General features: G+C 32.8%; 2 pseudogenes; both read right to left on the reverse strand.

Annotated features, from left to right (window-relative positions):
- Window positions 1-46: 46 nt before the first annotated feature.
- On the reverse strand, window positions 47-1,630 carry LOC111307021 (GDSL esterase/lipase At5g03980-like; annotated as a pseudogene).
- Window positions 1,631-3,351: 1,721 nt separating this feature from the next.
- Window positions 3,352-12,064, reverse strand: LOC111307022 (uncharacterized; annotated as a pseudogene).
- Between the last annotated feature and the right edge of the window lie 2,046 nt (window positions 12,065-14,110).

The following is a 14,110-nucleotide window of genomic DNA, read 5'->3' on the forward strand; positions in this document are numbered from 1 at the left end:
TGACAACTTTTGGGGTTTTATTTTGGTAAATACGTGTTAATTTTTCTCAAATTTTATTTTCAGTGAGTCCTGTAAGTGGTTTAGCTTTGCGCAAAAGTTGTAGATATGCATTATATTAGTTATCGTATACTATCATGACATTAGGATGATATTTTGTCAACTCTTTTGTGACACACTGACAAGTTGTTCAAGCCCTCGAGACAGTGAGATTCATCATAAGAAGTGGATTCATTGATTTGGAATCCTGTAAGATAGATGGGTAAACAACCTATTCCAAAGTTTCCTGGAACAATCACTCAGTAGCACGATAACCAACGACCCTCTACAGCTAAGAGAAAGTGAAGTGAGAATTGAAATGATCGTAACAAGTTTGCTAAGAAAAAATTGATATAATCAAAATCCTTTTAAAGAATAAAAGTTTACCATTACAGCATCTTTTATGGCTTGAATAACCATAGGCACCATGAACTCGACCTGCTCGATGGTTTTTACTTGAAAGAGGGCATAATCGTGGTCGTTCCCTCCAATCTCTCCAACCATGAAAAGAGCTGTTTCAAGTCTCTTGAAACAATCTATCAAACACGACAAATATTTGTAGCATAAATGTTAGTTTTATTGTTAGTGAATTAGAATCAAGCAAAAATAAAATCATTTGCAAATATAAACTTTCATGTTCATGTTCAGGACATGTTCCATTGAAATAAACATCCAATCAAGCTGCCTAGTGAGGGAGGTGTTGGTAGCTGGGGCTACAACCTTCTAATCACTGGCTAGAACTTTCACAGGTAAGGCAGTAGAGCTAGCAACCGCAAAACTCACGCCACCACGATCTCCATTCAACGTGTTCGTTCAGTCAATTTGATTAATTTTAAATTAAATTATTTATTTATTTTTTTTTTGTAAATTAAACCAAATTTATGAAATTTAAAAATTAATTTATCAAATTTAATTAGGTCAATTTTGTTAATTTTTTTGGTTAATCAAATAATAAATCAATTTAAATTAAATTATATTTTAAACTTTTAACTTCTCATATTTTAAACAAATTAAATAAAATTATTTAACAAAATATTCAAATATCATGAAATTAAATGATTTATTTCATATATTTTTTATTTTATATTTAGATTATGTTATATTTCAATTAAAATTTTGATTAATTCAATTCGAAAATCAAAATAATCAAAATCTAAAATTCTTCTAAAATAATTTTTGTTAATTGACTGAAATGAATTTAATAATTGACCGATTAATCGAATGATCAATTAATCGAATTAAATCAATTCGATTGATTAATTCAATTAAAATCAAATTATAAACACTCTTATTTAAATAGGCATTGAATAAGGAAACTTCGGCAGACTAAATTTTTAATTAAGTACAATATATATAATTTCAATTCAATTATTAGATAGACAATTAGGAATCTCAATTTAATAAGTTTTTTGGCAAAAGAAAAAGGAAGAAATTAGAAAAACAAAAGCCAATCAATGGTAAATACCAAAGATAATCGATCATTATTAAGCCATTGAAGCATCTCCCGGTTGCATTATTGAAGAACGTTTCACCATAAGGAGGCCTAGCAAAAACAGATGAAGGATTGGAATTAATGGGATAATTTACTTGTCATTATGATAGAATAATTATAAAAGATAATTCTAAATACCAAAAAAATTAGGAGTACCTAATTATAAATAACAAACATTTACGAGTACTAATTCTAATTTACATTTTGGTCCTTTATTACTTTTAAATTATTATTACAAATATATAAAGATCAAAATGGTTTGGCAAACATTATTTAACAAAAGAAGTGAGAATTTAAATCTTAAAATAGAAAATGAATAATAAAAATTAATTGTTAATGGCCATATTCTGTATCAAATTGCTTTGAGGAGAGAGATTTATAAAGAAATTAAGATTGAATCTAATTTATGATTTTGTTTTATTTATTTCATCTAAATTATAAAATAAATTATTAATTGCTAATATTAATAATTTCAATACAAGATATTTATATAAAATTTTTAAATTTATTGTCAATTGCAATGAGAACTGTGGATAGAGATCCATGTAGAAGATTTAATTCTGTCTTCATGTAGTAGTAGTAATACCAAATGCAGAAAAGCTAAAGCATTTCAATCCATATGCTAGTCTTTAACCAAGTTCTTCTACTACCCGTTGGCATTAGGAAAGGGAAAAAAATTAAGAAAATTAAAAATCGATTTGAAATCATAATATTCGATTTGAGTTTTTTTTTATATTTAATTTGAATTAAGTTCAGATATTAATTGTATATATTATATTTGAATCAAATTTTAAATTAAAAATTAAAAAAAATTGAATCAAATCAAATTTATATTTTCATTAATTTTTATATATTTTAAATTTTTATAAAATAAAGTTATTTATTTTATACCTTAATCTATTTAAATGTATTAAAAATTATATTAAAGCAATATATATAAAAAATTTAAAACCGATGAATCGATCCAAACTAAAATGATAAAGTTCAGTTCATATTGAATTATATAAAAATTCGATTTAAATTGAATTTTAAAAATTTATAATTTTATGCGTTATTTATAAAAATTGATCCGAATTTCATTCAAATTGTCACTCCTATTTGACGTACAGAAATGAGAGGATCTGTATATTCTCACAACTAGAGTATTTTTGTTGTAGATTGCTTGGATCTCCCAGGTTTTGTAAATTTGTTGTAGGCTGCTAATCTTCATGAATAATGAGACAGGATCATTTGATATGATCTTAAGCATCTTGTTCCTTCCTTTTTTTTCTTTTGACCCTTGAGCTTTTCACTTTGTGCAATCAATTTCCCATTTTTTATCATGTCCAGGATCGTCCTTTGACTGTAATTTTACATATTGTCATTTGCAAAGATGAATTCTTTGCAATCTTTGCTTAACGAGACTTATTTTCGAAAGATTAGAGTCAAAAAAAGTGTTGTGGGGGAAATTGCAGCTAGACTTGTTGCATTAGGCCAAAATGACTAGAAAATTACTTTAAAACACAACTATATAGAACAATAACATAGCATTACTAGTACAGTAAAAAGACTGGAAAATTAATAGTAGTAGTGCTTTGCAAGACTGCAACCTCCCTATGTGAATCAGCTTTCATGTTGGCTAAAAGTCATACACCTTAAGCTGCTGTGAAAGAAGGAAAATTATTAAATACCCAAATTATAAAATTTACTCTAAAAATGATCTAACTGGAGTTTCAACTGACAATTGCAATTGAGTTCATGCTTTTGGTTTGAGCACGTAAGATTAAGATAACATTATTACCTACTGATTCAATTGCATCTAACCTTGGCCTTTCTTGAAGTGCTCATTCTGGAAGAAGCTTGTTTCTGATAGAAATAAGTTGTGCAGCAACATCACTCATGTTCATTCGCTTGTTTGGCAACTCGTTTGAACAAGTAACTCCAATTTCAAATATTGAATTCAAGCATCGAATGACTCTATTATTGACCGCTTCTTCTCTAATTGCTTCTCCAAGAAGAATGGGATCTGTAATCTGTGCTACTCGTCCTGGCATAGCTTCCTTGACAAAGTTGTGAAGGTTCAAACCCTCTTTATACATATCATCAGTAGGCCTCTTTCCTTTAAACATGTCCAATAGAAGGATTCCATAGCTGTACACATCACCCTGAGTTGAAACCTCACTTCCCAAGCCATATTCTGCATTCATTCATCACAAACAAGTGAAATAATAACATTAAAACAGATCTTACACAAACTTCCCTTCAACCGAGCTCTTCTTATGATGAATTAAATCGAGCAATGTTCATGTAGTTTTGTACTTATTACCTGATGGTGCGTAACCTATAGTTCCTCTTAATCCAAGAGAGCTTGACTAGTTATTTGAGTAATTTTGCATGTCAGCTGATCTAAATTTCGCTAACCCGAAGTCACCAACATGACCAACCATTTCACCATCAAGTAGAACATTGCTTGGTTTGAGGTCACAATGAACAATTGGCGTTTCACAAAGACAATGGAGATACTCTAATGCACAAGAAACATCAACTGCTATGTTCAGTCTTTGGTATAGAGTTAAGTGCTTTTCTGCCATTTGGGTCCCGTGGTTGGACACGGATGGATGCAACCAATTCTCTAAGCTTCCATTAATCATGAATTCATAAATTAGAGCCTTGAAATCATTTCCATGGGAATCAACACTTGAACAGGCAGTAAAAACCTTGACAAGGTTTCGATGTCTGATATTCCTTAAAGCCTCACATTCAGCAATGAAACTCCTAGAAGCTCCTGTACGCGCAAGATTAAACACCTTGATGGCAACATCTATCCCATTATGATTTTCAAGAGCCCCCTTATATACAGAACCAAAGCTACCTTCTCCTTGTTGCGCCTGAAGCAATAATCACAATAATACAGAAGCAATATACAACAATCAATAATCAAATACGCAGGAAAAATAAAGCACACCAAGATTTACGTGGAAAACCCTCCAGTGTAGAGGAAAAAAACCACGGGCCACCAAAAAAATCTTTACTATCAAATAATAGTTATACAAAGTTCTTCTCTAGCTAAAACTAAAGCTAATCAACAACTAAAGAAACAATTGGAGAAATCTCACCAAATAAGTGACTCAACAAATATACCCTGGATTTGTTCTTAGAGAGCTTCAAACTCGATCTTCACCGTTCAGAATGTAGAACTCTGAATCATAAACCTCCTGACAAGGTTCTAACTCAATCGGACCACGGATCGACTTCCGTTCAACCAACTCTCCCTTCTCCTTTTTCTCTCTTTGCTTTTCCTGGCTTTTCTTCTTTCTCTGCTTGGTTTTCGACACACACCTAAAACAACCCCACTTTTTTTTTATTAAGTAGCTAGGGCTCTGTGTAAAATAAAAGATCAAGGCCTATGGCATTTACTTGGTCCAAAACCACTTACATGGGACTGAACCCCATTTTCCTAACAATCTCCCCCTTCAGCCCTATTAGGAGGAGATTCATCACCATAGCAGTTTCATTTGAAACTTACCTTGGCCAGGGAACTCATTCCGGCCAAGTTACTGCAAAGCTTAAGCTTTTTCCTGGAAAGTATCTTAGTCAACATATCTGCTACATTCTTATCAGTATGAACTTTTTTCAATAACATCTGCTGTTCTTCAATCACTGAACGTAACCAATGATATCTAACATCAATGTGCTTTGTTCTAGCATGGTACATGGTATTCTTACTCAAATCTAAAGCACTCTGGCTATCACAAAATATCACATACTCTTTCTGATTCAACCCCAATTTAAGAAGAAAACGTTTCATCCAAAGCATTTCTTTACATGCTTCGGTTGCTGCAATATACTCAGCCTCTGTAGTTGACAAATCAACACACTTCTGTAACTTAGATTGCCAAGATACAGCTCCTCCTGTAAAAGTGAACAAATACCCTGAAGTAGATTTTCTACCATCAAGATCGCCTACCATGTCAGTATCAGTAAACCCTTATAGAACTGGTTGTGAAACTCCATAAGTCAAGCACATTTTTGATGTACCCTTCAAATATCTAAAAATCTATTTCACTACTTTTCAGTGAACCTTCCCTGGATTAGAAAGAAATCTGCTCACTACACCAACTACATGAGCAATGTCAGGCCTTGTACAAACCATAAGATACATTAAAAAACCGACTGCAGAAGAATAAAGAAAACTAGACATAGCTAGTTGCTCTTCCTTAGACACTGGACAAGATTTCTTACTTAGATGAAAATGGTTGACAAGTGAACTGCTAACTAATTTAGCATATTGCATGTTGAATCTACCAAGCACTCGTTCAACATACTTTTCTTGTGACAACCACAGCTTTTCAGCTCTCATATCCCGAATAATATCTATACCAAGAATCTACTTTATTGGACCTAAATCCTTCATATCAAAGGACTTAGATAATTGTTCTTTCAACCCGCAAACCATACTAGCATCTTGTCCTACAATCAATATATCATCAACATATAATAATAGGATAATGAAGTTACCATTAGAAAATTGTTTAACATACACACAAGAATCCGTTGTTGTTCTTTTATAGCTATGACTCACCATAAAAGAATCAAGCTTCTTGTACCACTGTCGCGGAGCTTGTTTCAAGCCGTACAAGCTTTTCTTCAACTTGCAAACTAAGTGCTCTTTTCCTTTCACTTCAAAACCCTCAGGCTGATTCATATAAATGTCTTTTTGCAGATCACCATGCAAAAATGCAGTTTTAACATCAAGTTGCTCAAGTTCAAGATTCAAACTAGCTGCCAATCTAAGTACTACTCGAATAGAACTTATTTTTACAACTGGAGCAAAAATCTCATCAAAATCGATGCCTAATTTCTGAGAAAAACCATTTACTACCAATCGAGCTTTGTACCTCACTAGTTTGTCACCATCTTTTTTCAACTTGAACACCCATTTATTCTTTAATGGCCTCTTTCCGGTTGAAAGTTTAGCAAGATCATAAGTACCATTCTTTCGCAATGATTCCATCTCTTCTTTCATTGCTTTTAATCAGCGCTCTCTATTCGGAGTAGCCTGCACATCTTGAAAGTTTTCTGGCTCCCCTTCACTAGTAACTAAAGTAAAATCTAAACTTGGATACCTGGTAGATGGCCTGCGCTCTCTAGTAGATCTCCTGGGCTGAGACTCTACATCACTTGATGCCGAAGGTAGCTCCCCCTACTCAACACTCTCAGGTAGAGAGTATTGCTCCCCATGCTCAAAACTAATAGCATCTGGCTCATCACCAACTGTAGCTGGCTCATTCATATCCCTAAGTTCTGTTTTTTGTTCATTTTCATCATCTGTGGCTTTTTCCTGTGGAATCCCTATCGGTGTTGAAACATCACACTCAACAGTAACCTGTGTAGTCTTTTCATTTTTCTCAAAGTCTGCTATGATTTTTTTTTCATGAAAGACCACATTCCTGCTTCTGATTGTCTTTCTCTTTACTAGATCTCATACCCTGTAGCCAAATTCCTCATCACTATATCCTACAAACACACACTGTGTAGCTTTACTGTCAAGCTTTGATCTCTGCTCTTTCGGCACATGCATGAATGCTTTACACCCAAAAACTTTCAAGTGAGAGTATGAAGTATCTTTCCCTGTCCACACTCTTTCTGGAATGTCAAAGCCCAAAGGAACTGATGGTGATCTGTTAAGTAAATAACAAGCTGTGTTGATTGCTTCACCCCAGAATGGCTTTGGTAATTTTGTCATCCTCAACATACATCTGACTTTTTTCACAATGGTGCGATTCATTCTTTCAGCTATACCATTATGCTGCGGTGTTCCAGGTTCTGTCCTCTCATGCCTGATCTCATGCTTTGAGTAATACTCTTCAAAGCCTTTAGATGTGTATTCCCCACCATTATCAGTTCGAATACACTTCAAGGGTAACCTTGTCATCCTTTCAACCATGGCATAAAATTTTTGAAAATACTGCAGTACCTGACTTTTGTATTTTAACATATACACCCAAGTCTTACGTGAAGCATCATCAATAAAAGTAACAAAATATCTGCTACCACCTAATGACTCAACCTCAATGGGACCACATACGTTAGAATAAATTAATTCCAATCTATTTTCTTTTCTCTAAGAACTTTTACGAAAAAAAATTCTATGATGCTTACCAAACAAACAATAATCACATGAATCGAGAGACATACCTTTGATCAAAAGAATGAGAGAGTGCCTTGCCAAAATCTGTAACCTTTTTTCACTCATGTGTGTCAGCCTCCTGTGCCACAAGTTTACTGAAGCATCATTTTCAACTGTATTTACGTGGTTACCGTTCAATTGCATCCATGTCTTATACATTGTGCAATATAGTTTTTCCCTTGCAACTACCATAGATCTTTTGAGAAGCTTTCATTGTCCATTCTTTTATCGGCTTTTATATCCCTCCTTATCAAAGATATTAATAGCAAGCAAGTTCATTCTTATATCTAGAATGTGTCTGATATCTCTCAAAGTCAACATGTAGCATGTACTAGTTTGTACAACAATATCACCAATCCCAATAATCTGTGACACACTTTTGTTTCTCATCTTGGTACAACCAAAGTCTCCTACTTTGTAAGTTGTAAACAACTCTCTCTTATACATTGTGCAATATAGTTTTCCCCTTGCAACTACCATAGATCTTTTGAGAAGCTTTCATTGTCCATTCTTTTATCGGCTTTCATATCCCTCCTTATCAAAGACATTAATAACAAGCAAGTTCATTCTTATATCTGGAATGTGTCTGACATCCCTCAAAGTCAACATGTAGCCTGTACTAGTTTGTACAACAATATCACCAATCCCAATAATCTGTGACACACTTTTGTTTCTCATCTTGGTACAACCAAAGTCTCCTACTTTGTAAGTTGTAAACAACTCTCTCTTAGGAACACAATGATATACCATTCATGTGTCAATTATCTACTCAATGCCGGGATCACTAACATGATTACAATCACCATGTGTACAAATCAAAGTAACTGAATCACTATCTGAATTCACTGCTGTAACATTGCTATCATCTGAACTCTTGCCTTTTTCATCTTTTCGCTCTTGCTTCAAGATTTTACAGTTTCGTTTTATATGACCCGTCTTATCACAATGAAAATACTTCACTTTACCTCTAGACTTGGATCTATGTTTAGACTTACCACGGCCTTTTGAGTCCTGACCTTTGTCGATGTTTCTACCCCTGTTCTCTGTGACTAGAGCTTGATTTTCAGGGTCTACATCTTTTTACCTTACTTCTTCATTAAGCATACTATCTTTTACCATCTCCAATGTCACCTTATAATCAGAAGCTGAATTAAGAACAGTCACAACTAGAGTATTCCAGCTGTCTGGCAATGAACCCAAAAGAAATAACGCCTTCATTTCATCATCCATCTTAAGCTCCATAGTAGTCATCCGATTAAATATATCTTAAAAATCACTCAAGTGCTCTGTAACAGATCGTCCATCCCTGTACTGTAAAGTTGTAATCTTTTTAACAAGCATAACTTTATTCATACATGTTTTTCTCTCATACAATGCTGTCAATTTTTCCCAAACAATGTGAACATCTGACTCATGCGTTACATGATGGAACACGCTGATATCAACCCATTTTTTGATTGTAGCCAACGTCTTTCTACCTAGCTTTTTTCAGCTTTCATCTTTCATATCTGCTGGTTTAGCCGAATCACCCGATACTGACTCATACAAATCTTTGCAGTATAGATGATCCTCCATCATAGGCTTTCAAATTGAATAATTCGATGCTGTCAATTTTATCATGAAACCTGTATCACCTTTCATGATCTCAAATAGAATTTACTTCTATCCTAGATTGCTTCTGTATCGATGTCTCAAAATAACCCTCGCTCTGACACCACTTGTTGCGTCTGAAGCAATAATCATAACAATACAAAAGCAATAGACAACAATCAATAATCAAATACGCAGGAAAAATAAAGCACACCAAGATTTACGTGGAAAACCCTCCAGTGTAGAGGGAAAAAATCACGGGCCACCAGAAAAATCTTCACTATCAAATAATAGTTATACAAAGTTCTTATCTAGCTAAAACTAGAGCTAATCAATAACTAGAGAAACAATTGAAGAAATCTCACCAAATAAGTGACTCAACAAATACACCATGGATTTGTTCCTAGAGAGCTTCAAACCCGATCTTCACCGTTCAGAATGTAGAACTCTGAATCATAAACCTCCTGACAGGGTTCTAACTCAATCGGACCATGGATCAAATTCCGTTCAACCAACTCTCCCTTCTCCTTTTTCTCTTTTTGCTTTTCCTGGCTTTTCTTTTTTCTCTGCTTGGTTTTCGACACACACCTAAAACAACTCCACCTCTTTTTTATTAAGTAGCTAGGGCTCTGTGTAAAATAAAAGATCAAGGCTCATGGCCTTTACTTGGTCCAAAATCACTTACATGGGACTGGACCCCATTTTCCTAACACTCCTACCAAATTTGCTGACGATAAACCATCAGTAGCTTTTAGGATGCTTTGATATGTTAAGTTTAAAGGCATGTTTTCAGTATATATTGATGTAGGCTGCTTTCTTTCCTTTCTAGACCAAAAGAGAAAGAGGAATGCTAAAGCTACTCCTAACAGCCCAAAAGAAACAGAAATTGCTAATTTAAGTGAATTGATCGATCTATTCCTAGAGCTTTTCAAGTTACATTCGGGCAAATGGAAATCATTAGTGCCTCCACAAAGCTTATTGTTTCCATCAACGAATGTAGCACTTGCGTTTTTAAAGACACCTTCAATAGGTAACAAGCCTTCAAAATTATTGTGGGAAAGATTCAAATATTGCAGTGACTTAAAACTGGATAAAAATTTTGGAATTTCACCTGAGAAATTGTTGCTTGAAATGTCTAACCTTATAAGAGATCTCAATGAACTCAAAGATGAAGGAAACGACCCTTGGAAGTAATTGCCATCCATGAATGGTTGCTCTAACACCATACAACTACCAAGACTTCCCGGAATCTCACCTGATAACATGTTCTTAGAAATACGCAATACACCAAGATTTTTCAAATTTCCTACTTCAATGGGAAGCACACCAGTCAAATGGTTTGAAGATAAGTCCAATGCAATGGACAAGGATGAGAGACTGGCTACTTGGGGAGGTATGGAACCACTGATGTTGTTATAAGAAAGATCCAATTCCAGCAAATTTTCACACTCACCAAGGCTTGAAGGAATACTGCCTTGAAGATTGTTGTGACTTAAATTTAGGCTAATCAACATTTTTAGATCTCCAAAAGAAGATGGAATACCTTCGGAGAGAGAATTGTTTTGGGCCTTAAATTCCTGTAGCTGTTGAAGCCTCCCAATAACAGAAGGAATGGCACGGGACAATTGATTGTTCCATATAGTAAGCGGCTCCAAGTTGATAAGATTTCCAATAGTGGCTGGAATTGTTCTTGATATTTCATTGACATCGAGATTCAAATGTAAGAGATCAGTCGACAAATTGCCTATGCACTCAGGTGTTGACCCTCCGAAATTGTTTTCATTGATACTCAATCTCCGTAGCATTCTTGCATTAGTCAAAGAGCAGGGAAAGTTCAAGTCATTTGCTCCTCTGCTTCCTAAAAGGTTTCCATCAATGCCAAACCAATGTAGCTTCGTCAGCCTTTCAAAGGAAGGCAATCTCCCGACAACGAGGTTTAGAACAACTTGAAGTTGTATGAGATTTGAGGCATTGGATATTGAAATAGGGAATGGTCCAGTAAGTAGGTTATTGCTAACAAGAAAGTGTTCCAGATACGGCATATTAACGCCTAAGTCCTAAGGAAGAGTACCTTCAAGATAATTATCGCCAATATCAAAAGTTCTGATATTAGACAAATTACAAAAGGAGGAAGGAACAGTACCCGAAAAATTGTTAAGCCCCACAGAAAAAAATGTGAGCCTTTTCAGTTGGCCAAGAGTTTCAGGGATCACTCCAACGAGTTTTTTGAAAGTAGAGAAAGTTTCACCAAAGATGATACGTTCCCTAACAAAGGTGAGATTCTCCCACTTGTTTCCTTTCAGATTTAAAATGGTTAGGTTTGGCAAGCTCTAGAGCTCACTGGGGATTTCACCACCAATTGAGTTTGCGGCTAGATGATATATTCTCAATCTACGTAAACGACCAATTTCTTGAGGAATTTCATGAATGAAACTATTATTTTTAAGGTTTAACACCTTCAGAAAGCTAAAGTTTCCAATAGATGGTGATATGGATCCCGTTAGATGTTGGGATTCCAGGACCAACTGGGTGACTCTCTGACGTCGACTACCGCAACTAACACCATACCACTGGCAGTAGTAGACGGTATTGTTCCACAACCGCAAAATGCCGAGTTGATTGTTGGAGATCTTGGCCTTGAACTCAAGCAAAGCTTGTTGATCCTTCACATTTCCACCACCTTCAGAGGCTGCTAAACCAAGCAACCCAGGACTTTCCAAATTGAAGCATAAGAGGAGAACGACAACATATATTGGAAAAAGTACCGACCAAAACATGATTTTCCAATGCAAGTCTGATGGCGAGACTGGCAACTAAATTTAAGTAATCAGGTTTGTAGGCTTTCAGGATGATAATTTACATGAACAATCCCAGTTAAGATTTTATAATGAAAGGCTGAGGACTTGAGAAAACATTACCAATGGAGGCATTTAGTAAGAGTGACAGCGGTTCGGATGGGCTCACTTTTTTCAAGTAATGCATAATTTATAAATTTTTTAAATTTGATCTAAATTTAAATTTATTTTTTTAATTAATTTAATTTAATTTGAATTTATTTTTTTAAAATCAATCTGATTTAGTATAAAATTCAATTCGACTCAATTTTGAATTAATCAAAATTTAAAATGATTATCAAATATTGAAATATTTCAGAAAAAAATTATATAAAAAATAATTATTTTATTTTATAAAAATTTAAAAATGTATAAAAATTAAATTAAATTTTTTTATTTTTATATTTAAATTTTAAATTTGATTCAAATTTAATATATATTTAATTTTAATTTTAATTCAAATTAATTAAAAAAACTTATTTAAATTAAATTAAATATTATAATTTTGAATTGAATTTTAATTTTTACCCTTAATATTTAATTGACATTGATAAGAAAAAAAAAAACCATGGCCACAAGCTAAAACAGTTGAGAGTAGATGGTTGACAAGTGAAGTGAAGAATGGCCGTGGTGTTGACCCTTCGATGGAAATTTTGTTTGGTATTTCTAGACTTTACTTGAATGGCCGTGGTGTTGCCCCTCCGATGGAAATTTTGTTTGGTATTTGAGTATTTCTAGACGTGACTTAGAATGCGAGGCTGCTGTCGTCAGACTTGAATTCGAGGACATTGGAGATGGCCACGGTGAAGGGTGGGTAACTTAATTCGTTTTCGATGCTCTCGATCCGATTCAATTTTATAAAATTAATTTTTAATTTTAAAAATTAAATTTCAAATCAAATAATGTTAAAGAAATATCGAATTTAAACTTTAAATAAATTCGATTCAATTCGACGTAATATTATATAAAAATAATTTTTAAATTAATTAATTAATTATATATATTTAAATATTTATATCGGATCGGATTCAAATTTAAATATTAAAAAAATAAAAAAATTTAAATCAAATCAAGTTCGAATTTAATAAATATAAAATTAGATCGAATTCGAAACGAAAAAAATACATCCCTACACTCAATTGAAGTTAGAGAAAAGTGTATTTTGGGCCAAATAAGTCATAACCTACTGTTCCTTTTTTTTAACAAGAGATATTTTCAAAATCCGTTTGACTTGCTTTTCTCAAATATTTATGTTGATGTGATGAAGTTAAAATTTTACTTTTGAAATTGTTTCCAATAAAAATACGTATAATCGTATTATATACTATTAAAAGATATGTGATTATTTGATAAAATTTGATAACATGTAATTTTATATAAATAATTTATATTATTAACACGTAAAATTTTTTTTAATTATAATTATTTATCAAATAATAATATTATTTAAATTTTAAAAATATTTAAATTTTAAAAAATTAAACTTATTTAATTTTTTATATTAATAATTTATAATTTTTTTATTTAATCGAGATAAGATTTTTGGGATCATTCTAATAAAAAAATTAAAAATTAATATCGCATTTAAAATTAACCTAAAATTTTCTATGTATAACATGGATACATTCTTCATCTTGGTTCTTGCATTTAAATTATGTAAATATGCCATAAAACAATTTTGAAATTTTTATTTGTTTATTTATTTATTTATTTATTTTATATGCTATGTAAAGTGTAGATATATTTAAATATTATCTTTTTATTTATTATTAAATTTGTAATATAAATTTTTTATATTTTTAATTTTAAATCAATTGATTTTTACATAATAGTCAATAAAAATAAATAGATGAATGAAATATGTATATTGTCGTAATTTTCTCATAAACTGACAAGATCGAAGGCTGACTGACTGCGTGGTACGAAAGAGAAAGAAGAAGTAGAAGAAGAAGAAAGAGGACATTGATCAGGACGAGAAGTTGAAAACGA

This window comes from Durio zibethinus, chromosome 22 (assembly GCF_047325235.1).
Source record: "Durio zibethinus cultivar Kanyao isolate XHJ-2024 chromosome 22, ASM4732523v1, whole genome shotgun sequence".
Taxonomy (NCBI): Eukaryota; Viridiplantae; Streptophyta; class Magnoliopsida; order Malvales; family Malvaceae; genus Durio; species Durio zibethinus.